Source organism: Myotis lucifugus, unplaced genomic scaffold (assembly GCF_000147115.1).
Source record: "Myotis lucifugus unplaced genomic scaffold, Myoluc2.0 scaffold_228, whole genome shotgun sequence".
Lineage (NCBI taxonomy): Eukaryota > Metazoa > Chordata > Mammalia > Chiroptera > Vespertilionidae > Myotis > Myotis lucifugus.
Window position 1 is genome coordinate 1667918 of NW_005871276.1, and position 13253 is coordinate 1681170.

Genomic DNA, 13253 nt, shown 5'->3' on the forward strand with positions numbered 1-13253 from the left:
AGCTGCCCTCCGCCCAGGAGGTGAGCTGGACAAACCTCTGCACGGTGGGGATGACCCCTGGCTTCTGTTGGATTAGGCCAGTGGGGAGCCACACCCCCTCCCGAGGATTGGACAGACAGAGAGAGGTTCCTGGGGGGAAATACTCCCCTGGGTCCTCGGGAAGGTCGCCTCCAGTTGGCTGGGTCCCTTCGCTGAAGGCCACTGCTCCCTGGCTCTCCCTGGGGCTTGCAGCGACCGCCCCGCCCTCCCTTGGTGCCTCAGATCTTCAGACGAAAAACCACAGGCTGCTGCTAACACTCCAGTTCCTGTTCCTTTCCTGCGGTTTCCACCACCACACCTTTGAGTAATCTCGCTGCACATAAACCTCCTGAAATCACCCTCTTTCAAATGTGTCATCTGCTTCCTGTTGAGACCCTGACGGAAACACATGCACAAGGTGAGCCCTTGATGAACGTCTGTCGGCAACGGGGACTTGAGATTCGCACATCCGATCAGCGTGGACTTCCCCAGCAAGACTCTGTGACCAGAATCCATTGAGAGGAGGACATTCCACCGTACACATATGTGGGCCCACATGCACACTCACACACACATGCACACTCACACACACCTGCTCACTCACACACACATGCTCAGAAGCCTTGGATCAGAACTTATCTGGCACATGTGACCATGTTCCCTTAACCTCACCACACACGGGCAGAAAACTGTCCCTGCTTCCGCACTGGGTTGCCAGTTGGCTGGCCTCACAGCACAATTAAATCAGCAGCAGTGCATGAAGTATTCCAAGGTGAGAGGGGAATGTATTTCATCTGGAGCACACGGCTCCCTCACCCTCAGTCAGATGACTCACTGTTAAACGCTGCCTAAATGCACCCAGGTTCCAAGTCAGCTGCCAACACCTCCAGCACCACCCACACGTGTCTTACAGCGCAGAGCACGGCAGGACACCGGTGCAAGCTGTGAGGGTACAGTTCGGGGACAGGGGAGAGCCTCGGTGAATTTTGATGAGTTGATAGCTTGGTGTCAAGATCAGTGTTGTGCAGAAGGCTGACCAGTGAGAACTTGCTGTGGCTGGGCCTTAGACGTTCAGAATGGAACTAGGAAGGGCAGGTTCATGAATATAGTCCTGCCATGTATTCAAAACCACCTCTACATTCCACCCAAAGGCTCACTGAGCACCTACTGTGAGCCAGGGATTGGGCTAACCGCTGTGGACTCTGGGATTCTGGTTAACCTAACGTTTAAGGAGGCCCTACTATGTGTTAGGTACTGTGCTTTTTGCATATAATACCTCAAGTCTTAAAGAGAAAAAAAATCTCAAAGGGTTTCAATGATCCCAGGCCCCCTGAATCTACTTCCAAGTCTTGTTTGTACTGCCCCTTTATGCACAGCTTTAGTAAATGAGGAAACTTCTTATAAAGAAATAATTTCAGCCTGGCCGGCGTAGCTCAGTGGTTGAGCATCCACCTATGAACCAGGAGGTCATGGTTTGATTCCCAGTCAGGGCACATGCCCAGGTTGTGGGCTCGATCCCCAGTGTGGGGCGTGCAGGAGGCAGCCGAACAATGATTCTCTCTCATCATGGATGTTTCTATCTCTCTCCCTCTCCCTTCCTCTCTGAAATCAATAAAAATATATATTAAAAATAATAATAATTTCAGTGCTGTGATAGAGATTTGGAAATACTGGCATAGTCAGGTCATGGGTTTCCTGGCCAGCAGATCATCGTGGATAAAACAGGGTGATCCATGAGTGGGTTCAACCCAAGGAATAAGTTTCCAGCCGCTTAGCAAGGGCAGACCAGCTAAGTCTATACATGCGATCAGTATTGATTTGCCCTTATTTCCAGAAGCCCCTCCAACCCTCATAACCCTATCACAGAGGCACAGAAAGGTCTCAGTAGTACAGGGAAGTTTGGGAAAGGGAGAGGAGGTTGGTATAGACTGGACCACGGCAGAAACTACGTCTGTGAAGTTCAAACAAACTTGAGAGCCACTAGCAAACAACTCTGCCCTGGCAGGCTGCCCAGCGGATGCTGGCTCCACCCGGGAGTCAGTCCACGAGCCCTTGGCCTTGTTGCTTTCATCTGTAGAATGGGAGCAATCATCCTGGCCCAACCAGTTCTCTGCCTGCCCAGCTGGTGGGAGGTAGGCGAGGTAATGTGCGAGGAAAACTTTGATCTTCCTGGAACAAAGCTGCCAGGGCCTCATTACTCAGTGCTGGCAACCAAACAACGACCCAGGAAAATACGAGCTCCTGGGAGGAGGGGAGAGGGAGGGGCATGAGGAGCAGAACGTTTCAGGGGTCTTCTGAGGACCCTGCCCTGGTTCCCTCCCGCTCCTCCATCCCCTTTTGATGCTTCATCTCATCCCAGGTGTCCGGCGCCCTTGTTCCCATTTCGGGAAGGATTTTTGAGCATCTACTGCAGGGGTGGGCAAACTTTTTGACTCGAGGGCCACAATGGGTTCTTAAACTGGACCGGAGGGCCGGAACAAAAGCATGGATGGAGTGTTTGTGTGAACTAATATAAATTCAAAGTAAACATCATTACATAAAAGGGTACGGTCTTTTTTTTTTTAGTTTTATTCATTTCAAACGGGCCGGATCCGGCCCGCGGGCCATAGTTTGCCCACAGCTGATCTACCGTGTGCCAGGCACGGCGTCCTTCACAGATTCACAGTCCGGTAGGAGAGGCAGACGCGCCCTCCGGCGCTATAACGACGCTTTTTCTTGAGCACCCATTGCATGTTGGGAAAACCATCTCACGTAACCCTGCGAGCCTCAGTGTCCCAGTGAGACACCGCCCCTGAGAAATGGACTGATGTGCTCAAGGTCACACCGCAGGGACCAGCAGAGCGGGCTGACTCCGTGTCACCCTGATACCAGTCACAGCTGCGGACATTGGGAAGGGCGAGGAGGTAAGAGCTGGCTGTGGGCACAGCTCTGTGCAGCGAGGATGCAGGAGAGTGGGCATGGGGTCCTGCCCGGCTTCACAGACACGGGGACTCGGACCTGCTGACCTGCTGAACGAATCCAGTGGCTCCCACCATCCTGGCAATAGGTTCTTTCAGATTTAATGCCCTAATCATTGGTGATTATAGATTATTCTGAGGTCAGAGGTGGATGAATGGGGTTTTAACGTTTTAGGAAACGTTCAAATGGGGGTTTAACGTTTCCTCCTCCTCTTCTTCATCCTGATAATGGTGACATCGATGGTGACGACGGTGACGATGACAGCTTCTATTTTTTTACGTTTTATGAAGCATTTTCCAGGAATTGCGCTAAGAGTTTACAAACATTTCAAGAAATCTTCCCAATGACACTTGAAGTTTGATCGTGTCCCCTCCCCACTGCAGGGATCAGGAAGCGAAGCTCAGAGAAGGGAAGCGCCTGGCTCAAGGTCACACCGCTGGTAAGCGATAGTCTGGGTTTAAGTCTACGTTTCGACTCTCCGAGCAGAGCACAGCCGTTCATTCCTCCTTCAGCGCGTGTATGTCTCCCGAGCTGGGGCTCCAGGGGCCATGGTTATTTGTCTTCCCCGACTTCTGAGAGATTAATGGGAGGGGAACCTGTAGTGTGTACACCTCCAAGAGTGACTGGGTCGCCCCACAGACTCGGGTGCTGGAGACGGTCCGAGCCGAGGGGGTGTGAGCTGCCTGTGGATGGGCGGCTCCCCCCCACAGGTCAAGAGGATTGGCAGATGGCACTGACACGCAGCACACGCCCTACCCGCCTGCTCTCCCTCCAGTGAGGCCACGGGGCTAGACCTGCAGTTCCCAGGCACCCACACCCTCGTGCTTAAGGCTCTGGATGCAAATTGGGTTCCGTCTGTTAGGTCCCCCAGGGAGATGTGAAGGGCAGGACGAGGGGTCATGGTCAGGGAGCCACGGATGTTCCTGCGGCTGCGTTCCCGGGCCTGGCGTCCACCTTCTGAGCGCCAGAAGCCAGCTGTGTTGGTGGCAGTGGTGGCGCTCCGGTCCCTGGGCTCAGGGACAGTTGGGGGTTTGTGTAGGACAGAATTTAACCTCGCTCCAAAACAGCTCCGGCCTTCGTCCTCAGCTTCTCGGAGGTGAGCCCTCAGACCTTGGAATGCCACCCTAATCGGAGTATCTTTTTGGCCTGGGAGCCTCCAGTCCCCGATAGGATGCGGGGCAGGGGCTGGCCGTGCCATCTGTGCTGGGCGCTTGGTGTCAGCAGCAGCCGTCAGCCCCGGCAGGCCCTAGAGACTGAGGTCGGCCCACTGCCACTCGGTCATGCCCTGGTGACGAAGCCCCAAGAAACACTCGGGACCCCAAGGCTTAGGTGCCCGGCTGGCACTCCTCCCGCGTATGGCACGTGTGGGTGCTGGGAGCCTGATGCCGCCGTAACTCCACGGGGAGGGGACAAGGGAGGCTCTGCGTCTGGACTCCCTGGGCCTCTGCCGCGTCTGCTCGTGGCCAGTTTTCAGCTATGACCTTTCCCCACGAGAAACCACACCCATGCGTGTAACAGCTTTCAGTGAGTTCTGTGAGTCTTTCTCATGAATGATCAAAACTGAGGGGGGCTTGGGGGCCTCCCCAAAACTCGCAATTGGTGTCAGAGTGAGATCGATGGACTGTGTTCCCTCCCTCTGTACAGTTCACTGGAGCTCCCACCATGTCCCTACACTCGCTAGTCCCAGTGGCAGCCTCCTCCTTCTCGTCCTTTTTCTTTCTTTCTTTTTTAATATTTTTAAAATATGTTTATTAATTTTAGAGAGGAAGGGAGAGGGAGAGGGAGAGAGAGATAGAAACATCAATGATGAGAGAGAATCATTGATTGGCTGCCTCCTGCACGCCCCACACTGGGGACTGAGCCCGCAACCCGGGCATGTGCCCTGACCGGGAATCGAACTGTTCATAGGAGGTTCATAGGTGGATGCTCAACCACTGAGCCACGCGGCTGGGCTTTCTTGCCCTTTCTCGTGGTGGCACAGCTGGTGGCTTCCCTAGCGATGAGGTTCTGCAGTGCCCCGGCGGCTCCCTGCCAGCCCAGCCCAGCCCAGCCCTGCGGCCATGTTGTGAGTATTTGATTCCCTGTAATAGTATAAAATCCCTCGGTGCTCACCACCCCTAGAATGGCTCTTGTGTCCTGTGTTCAACTCACCAACACCGAAGAGGTGCTGTCCCTGATAAACGACATCTCTCAGCAATCCTAACAAGCAAGCTTTTCACATGTTAATGTCGCTAAAATTCAGAGATGTCTTGCAATCAATGCTGCTGTAATTAGCAGTGATTTGATTTCTTCTTTATTAATAACACGTGAGATAAGGGGGCCTCTTACAACGGACGGACTCAGATCTGATGAAATTCCAGGACATCTGGCGCTTGCTGCGTGAGAGCTGCTCTCCGGGCCGCCTCTCCTGTGCGCCCCACGCCCCGCATTGCGCACTGGCTCCGACTCCCAAACTCCCGAGGGCCTGACCTTCCCTCCTCCTCCCCCTCCCCACGCGTGGCAATGGGACAGGAGCTTGGGTTTTACGAATGAGACTGACCTGAGGCTGAAACTTCCTTCTGCCACTTCATTGCTGTGCAACCTTATAAAAACGATCAGCCTCTCTGAGCCTCCCTCCTCAGCTGGACGAGTTTGTAGATTTGGGGATTCAATGCAACAGCATGGGAAGAGTTCTTGGCCCCGAGTAGACACCCGGGGCGGTTGTTTCCTCCTCCCCCTTCTGCTCGCCCCTCACCCATGTCCCTCCCTCTAAACACCCTGAGGCCCACCCCTCGCGTCACTGGGGCTCCAGGAGCCAAGCTGCAGACAGCTGTCATCATTCACTGTCAGCGGCAGCCACAGACTCAGGTCAAATACACGGACGTGTTCACATGCAGCTGCCAAGTTGCAAATGAGGAAAGGAAGGCAAGCTTTTCCAAAAACAAAAGCAAATTGTTGCTGTTATTTTTGCCACCATCCAACTCTTGTTATGTTTTGATTCCGGGGCCGCTCCAAGACGCCGGGACAAAAGGCACTATATATAAGCATTATTGTGAGACTCAAAGGGGCTCTGAGCAAAACAAAATCCTTTCATCACAAGAGAATCGGAGAGACTTGTTGCCAAATATAGTCACTGCATGGAAAACGCATTTTTCCTTTTTTCCACACATCATCCCCATCACCACCACCTGCTTTAACGAAACTCATCGCCTATCAATCTATAGGAAAAATATTTTTAAACTAGAGGCCCAGTGCATGAAATTCGTGCACTCAGGTGGGAGAGGAGTCCCTTAGCCTGGCCTAAGCAGGAAGCGGGCCTAAGCTGTCAGTCAGACATCCTTAGCGCTGCCACGGAGGTGGGAGAGGCTCCCACCACCGTTGCTGTGCTGGCCAGTGGTGAGCCCTGTGGGAGCACACTGACCACCAGAGGCAGCTCCTGCATTGAGCGTCTGCCCCCTGGTGGTCAGTACACATCATAGCAACCAGTCATTCCACTGTTTGGTCAATTTGCATAGTAGCCTTTTATTATGTAGCCTAGATGCCCAATGCACGAAATTCGTGCAAGAGTAGGCCTTCCTTCCCCCGGCTGCCAGCACCAGCTTCCCTCTGGCACCCAGGACCCAGGCTTCCCTCGCAGCCCCTGCTTCGTCCAGAAAGTTGTCCGGAAGGTCGTCTGGAAGGACATCTGATCTAATTAGCATATTCACTTTTAGTATTATAGGAGATAATAATAATAATAATAATAGACATATTTTATCAGTTACCATGTGCCAGGCACAGTCGGAACCACTTTCTACCTAGTATCTCACTTGGTTTTCCCAGCATTTCTTCGAGGTATGCACCATTGTTAGCCCATGTTACAGGAGAGGACATTGAGTCTCGGAGAACTTCGGCAACCTGCCCAAAGCCATAAGCTAACAAGTGGCGGAGCAGGGATTGAACTCAGCTGTACTATTCCAGCGATTATGCTCCGCCTCTATGCCAACGGGAATATGGGATTAAACAACGGAAAGTCGCACACGGACCCTGATCTTCAGAAACCTGGGATCTGGTCGTTGAGACCAGTGTTGCGCTCAGGCGCAGTGAGGCCGAGGCTGAGGAGACAGTGTGCAGGGGCCATGTTTTGTTGTAAAGTACTTTATACCCCTCTCCTTCTCCCCATCCATTTCTCTGTGACCTGGAGCTTCTCCCCAGTTCAGGCCACAAAGACGACTCCAGCTCTAAGCCTCAGAGGAGGGGTGCCCCAAGGGTGTGGAGCAGAGAGCAAGGATGGAAAGTCTCCGTTTTCAGACTTTAAAATATGCCTTTGCAAGTCAGGGCAGTGGGAATATAATTCACAGAAGACTTGTGACTCAGAAACCTGGGCTTCTGAGCATGGAAAGCCAAGGTCTGGAAGGAAAAGCAGAAGTTCCAGCAGACTGCGCTCCATCCGAGACAGGGAGGGGGATGGAAGAGGAAGCGAAGAGGGAAGGTGCCCAGGTGGGTCTGAGAGGCCCTGTGTGCATCCTGCCCCTCCCCCCCAATCCCCGGCGGTGGTGGTGATAGAGCCCCGTACGGGACCCACCTTGTCCCCCAGGCTCTGGGCTGCTTGCTCTGCTCCCAGGAGCCATGGGCTGAATTGTGTCCCCACCCCACCAAGTTCAAAGTTCATATGTTGAAGTCCTGACCTCCAGTGTCTCAGAATGTGACTGTATTGCAGACAGGGTCATCACGGAGGGGATTACGTCAGAACGAGGCTGTGGGGTAGACCTGAACCCAGTGGGGCTGGCGTCCTCCCGCCAAAAGGACACTAGGACACAGACGCACGCAGAGGGAAGACGGATGAGGATGCAGGAAGGTGGGCCTCGGAAGAAACCAGTCTTCCAATGCCTCGACCTTGGATGTTCAGAGGAAAGGAATATCTGCGCACTAAGCCGCCCAGTCTGTGGTGTTTTGCTGTGGCAGCCCCAGCATGTAAACACACATGATGACCAGCGTGTGGAGCCACAGAGCGGGGTGGCTCTAGGCCCTGAGTCTGCCCCCACCCTGCGGAGAGCTTGGCGCTCCTCTCCACCCGTCTCTGCTGGGCACCAGCATTTGCTGCCACCTGGCTGGGCACCAGGCCAGGGCCCTTTCTTCTGTCACTCAGTTCAGAGGGCACCTCCTATGAGGCCACAAGTGTGAACCAAGGGAGAGACATTGGCGCAAATGTGCCTTAACATGTTTTTTGGTTTTAAATTTGATTGATTGATTGATTGATTGATTTCAGAGAGGAAGGGGGGAGAGAGAGAGAGAGAGAGAGAGAGAGAGAGAGAGAGAGAGAAACATCAATGATGAGAGAGAATCATGGATCAGCTGCCTCCTGCATACCCCCACTAGGGATTGAGCTCGAAACCGGGCATATGCCCTGACTGGGAATCGAACCTGGGACCCTTCAGTCTGCAGGCCAATGCGCTATCCACTCAGCCAAACCAGCTAGGGCTTCACATGTTAACTGGATGGACAGAATTCCTAGAAAGCAGCAAAGGGGACGGGAATGCAAATGTGTGGCCCTTCTGCGACAGGAGGCCTTGCGAGGTGACTGACTTATGTCACCCTCACCAACAGCCCTGACAGGCTGGCGTGGTCATGACCTAAGGATGAGGAACAGGTCTTCACCTGCACTCACGGCCAGTCTGTGACAAGACCGGCTTCCTGCCCAGGGCTGTCTGACCCAGAGCCATGACAACGCCACCTGCCTGTGACACTCGACAAGTGGACAACCCTGATCCCACCCCCTGTCTTTTTCTGCCTAGCTGTCTCTGTCCAACACCTTGAGAGAGAATGAATAATCAGCAAGTTGGTAAATCATGCCCAGTTCAGGCAAACAAGCCATGTGGGTGGCCCCTCACAGGTGTGGCTTGATGGCGGAACATCAGTGATCATTAATAAAAGAAGCCCAGGCTGCAGTCCGCCTGCACGTTTGGATTCCTCAGGATTGCACCTCACACCAGGGAGCTGAGCTCAGCCAATATTTTGATAAGCGTAACGCATGATTGAATGGAGGTACCGTGTATCTTCGGGAATTAAAACATGAACCAAAGGCCAATTTGTGAACCGGGTCACTCTTTCTCCTGGCTCTCATTGGCCTCCGAGATAAGGCCTCGGCTGTCTTCACGTCTGCGAGCAGCTGTAAGAGGCGTTGGGACACAAAACTAGTGTCACTTGGAGTTTATCCGTTTGCTGTTGAACAATGGTTTGCTGAGCACCCATTTGCCCCAGGCGCGGGGCTGGGTTCTCAGGGTGGGGATGAACCTGCCAGGATTGCCGTCTCTAAGGAGGCCACGCTCTGCTGGGGCAGGTGGACACAAAGCGACCGTTACAGGATGGGGGTGGCTAGTTGCGTTACGGGAGAGGATGGCTGTCTCCACCCTCAAGTTCCCATGGGAAAAGTCCTTTCCACGCCCCGGGGAGGGTTATTAGACATGAATTCCAGCTCTTCCCCCACCCACTCCTCCCAAATAAGTGACTTGTCTGATTGGAGCACTGGGAAAGAGAACTCAGGATGGGGCAAGTGCCTTTCTTCCTCTCTCTCTCTCTCTCTCTCTCTCTCTCTCTCTCTCTCTCTCTCCTGTTTCTGCCTCCCAGGGTAAGAAAGCTGGGGTCCGGACCAGTCCTGCCTCCTGACTCAGGTCTGTTAAGGCTCACAGGTGAGGGCAGAGACGCCCTGCATCTGGCTGTATGTGACTTGCTCAGGGGAGTCAAGTCCACATCTGGGACCGCAGTCTAAGGAAGCCCATTGGGCCACAGGTCAGGCCACAGTCTCCGATCCAGCTCTAGCGATGATCAAGTTGACACATGGATATTCGTCTATTTGATTCTATGTCTGTATTTCGATTTATTTCAAAACTCAGAGGGAAGGAGATGAAGTGTTAGTTTCCTAAACCCCATGAGCTGTGACAGAGGGAAGTCAGAGGAGATGAAGGAGCAAAAAGGGGGAGAGCGGCCTAACCTAACGGGCTGGTGGGCAAGGCCGGGCCCCCGAGTGGAGCTCTGAAGGTGAAAGGACAGGAGTCAAGCAGACAAGAGTGGGAAGGGCGTTCTTGGCGGGGGAAAGGCACCCGCAGAGGCGAGGAGTATGGAAGCAGCCTGTGCTCTTGGCCGGCACCTTCTCTAGCGGTGGCCCCTGCTCCACCTCCTTGTCTCCGTCTACACCTTTGCTTCTTCAGTTCCTCTTCAACCCTCTCTTCGACCTCTCCACTGCGCCATCTGCCTTCCTCATCCACCGAGAGCATGCTTGCCCTGCCCCCAGGAACCACGTGCTACTGATTACAGTGACCACCGCTCTTTTTAAAAAAAATTGATTGCAGAGAGGAAGGGAGAGGAAGAGAGACATAGAAACGTCAATGACGAGAGGGAATCATGGATCGGCTGCCTCCTGCGCGCCCCACACTGGGGATCGAGCCCACAACCCGGGCATGTGCCCTGACTGGGAATCGAACCGTGACCTCCTGGTTCCTAGGTCGATGCTCAATCACTGAGCCACGCCGGCCGGGCATGACTACCGCTCTTACCCTGCCGGCCTCTTCACCCCCATTGCCCATTCCCTTCCCTCCCAGCACGTTCCCTCTGGGCCCTGTGACCGCCGCTTGCCTTCCTTCCCTCCTCTGAAAGCTCTTCTGCAGGGCCTTCCGCGGGCACTTCATCTTCGGTTCCACCCTCTGAGTCTTCAAGGCCCTGTTCTCTGCCCTTATGTTCACATCTACAGATTGCAAGGAACAGGAGGGCGGGAGGAAAATGTGGGACCGCCGCGTAGGGTTGGCTTGTGAGAAATGAGAAGGGATCACCTAGGAGAACAGACGAACTCCCCCAAGGAGCGAGTGTGGATTCAGAAAAGAAGGGGGCGGGGTTTCCGTGGTGATGGTGGAGTAGCTCACATCACACTAACCTCCTGCCGGACAGCAGCCACCGGCGGGCAGGGACCCAGGGGGCTTGGCCTTAAGAAGGAGCCGCGCTGAGGGAGACCCACATCATCCTGACTGTCCCGCTGAGGCCGCTCCTGGGATCATGGGCCCCACAGGGGCTCGAACTCAAGCAGAACGTCGCAGCCTCAGCCAAAGGACCCACAGGATGAGTGCGAACAGCCAGGGCGATTGGAACTTGGGGAGGTGGGACCCCAGAAAGGGGGCAACAGACGTAGCCCTAACACCTCCATCGAAGACCCCTGAAAGCCCTGGCCGATGAATGAGTTGCACCCACGTGAGCAAGACCTCAAGCAGCCCAAGACCTGACAACAGGAGGGCCAAAGGGGCAGGCGGAGGTGGCAGCTGCCCCCCTCGCCTCCTCTCACCCCCCTCACCCCCCCCTCCCCGAGCAGGGGAGACCGGGTTGGAGCCTGAGCCCTACCAACCTAGCGGAGCTTCATCAACATTCCAGGCTGCCCCCTGAAACCCCCCAAAAGATCAAGACTTAGGAGGAAAGCCTATGTCCAAGGCCTAGGGAACTGGGAGGCACGCCCATAGCAGGAGCGGGTCTTAGGTGCACAGCTAGTGAGCGGCAGGCCTGGGATCCGCCCTAAGGGCTCTGGCCCCAGAGTCCATGCTCTCCGCCACCGCATCCACGCAGCTCTCTCCGCACCGCCTTTCCCTGTTTAAAGCGCTCATCCCCGAGTTCAACATCCAGTGTCATCGCCCATTCAGCTGCCGGAAGATCCATAACAGCGGGGGCTTGACCAGGGCGGGCACACAGTCCAATAACATTTGTTGAGTAAAGAAATGAATGGCTTGGGATGGCTAACTCACCAAAGCCTATGCATGTATAATGATGCATTAATACATTTTTATTAGTAAAGACATATGATTAAACATGCAGTCCTGCCATATAATTTCACCCCCACCCCCACCCCCACCCCCACCCCCCCACACACACTTTATGACCTGGATTCACTTATTGGTGAATTAAATCACCAATAAACACTCTGGTTCGTGGCCAGGTTTATTTGTGTGTATCCGCTACTGATTTTTTTTTTTTAATCCTCACTCAAGGATATTTTTTCATTGATTTTTAGAGAGAAGGAAAGACAGAGAGAAACATCGAAGTGAGAGAAACACGTCGATTGGTTGCCTCCTGCACATGTCCCCACCAGGGCCCAAGCCGGGAGGAGCCTGCAACCGAGGTACGTGCCCTTGATCAGAATTGAACCCGGGACCCTTTGGTCTGCAGGCCGACGTTCTATCCACTGAGCAAACGGGCTAGGGCTGTTACTATTTTTAAGCGGGATCAGGAATTTCTAAGTGCAACGAGAATGATTCAGTATTTTGATGAATCAGCTCAGTAGGGAACATTTCCACGGGTAATCAGACCGGACAGAAAGATAGGGCTCACGCTGAGGATGAATGGGGAGGAGGGGAATGAGGGAGAGAGGAAGACAGAGATAAGACCTTTTTGTAGTCAGAAAGGCAGTTGGCGTCCACACTACAGAACTTACAAAGTTTCTGCTTTATCATAAACTTGGGTTGGCAGCTGTTTTAGTTTCCCGTGGCTGCCACAACCAATTACGGCAAACGTGGTGACTTAAAAGCACAGAAATGTCTTCTCTCACAGATCTGAAGGCCAGAGTCCGAGATCAAAGTGTCAGCAGGTCCCGCTCCCTGCAGAGGCTCCGGGGGGACCCTTCCGGGCCTCTCCCAGCTCCTGGGGTCCAGCTCGTGGCTGCCTCTCTCCAGCCTCCACCTCCACCTCCACCTCCGCCTCCACCTCCGCCTCCACAGGGCCTCCTTCCTGTGTGCATCCGATCTCCCTCTCTTGCCCTAACCGGTTTGGCTCAGTGGATAGAGCACCAACCCTTGGACTGAAGGGTTCCGGGTTCAAGTCTGGTCAAGGGCACATAACCCAGTTGCAGGCTCGATTCCCGGCCTTGGTTGGGTTTGTAGGTTCGATCCTGGGCCCTGGTTGGGGCATGTGTGGGAGGCAACCAACAAATACTAGTATCTCTCTCTCACATCGATGTTTTTCAGTCTGTCAGTCTCTCTCCCTTCCTTCTACTTTCTCTAAACAAAAAAAAAGTATCTCCCTCTCTTGTCCTCTTTAAGGACACTCATTATTGGATTTAAGGCCCACGCTACATCCAGAAGGATCTCATCTCAAAATCCTTAACTTGATTCCACCTACAAAGAGATCTTATTTCCAAAGAAGGTCACAGTCCCAGGTGCAGGGCCTCGGCCTTGGGCATATCTTTTTGGAGACACAACGTAACAGTAGCCATGGCCCGTGTGGCTGCCATAGTCCCCTTTAATGGAACTAAAAGAGGAGGCCGCCCTGCCAACCTCTCACTGTCCCCA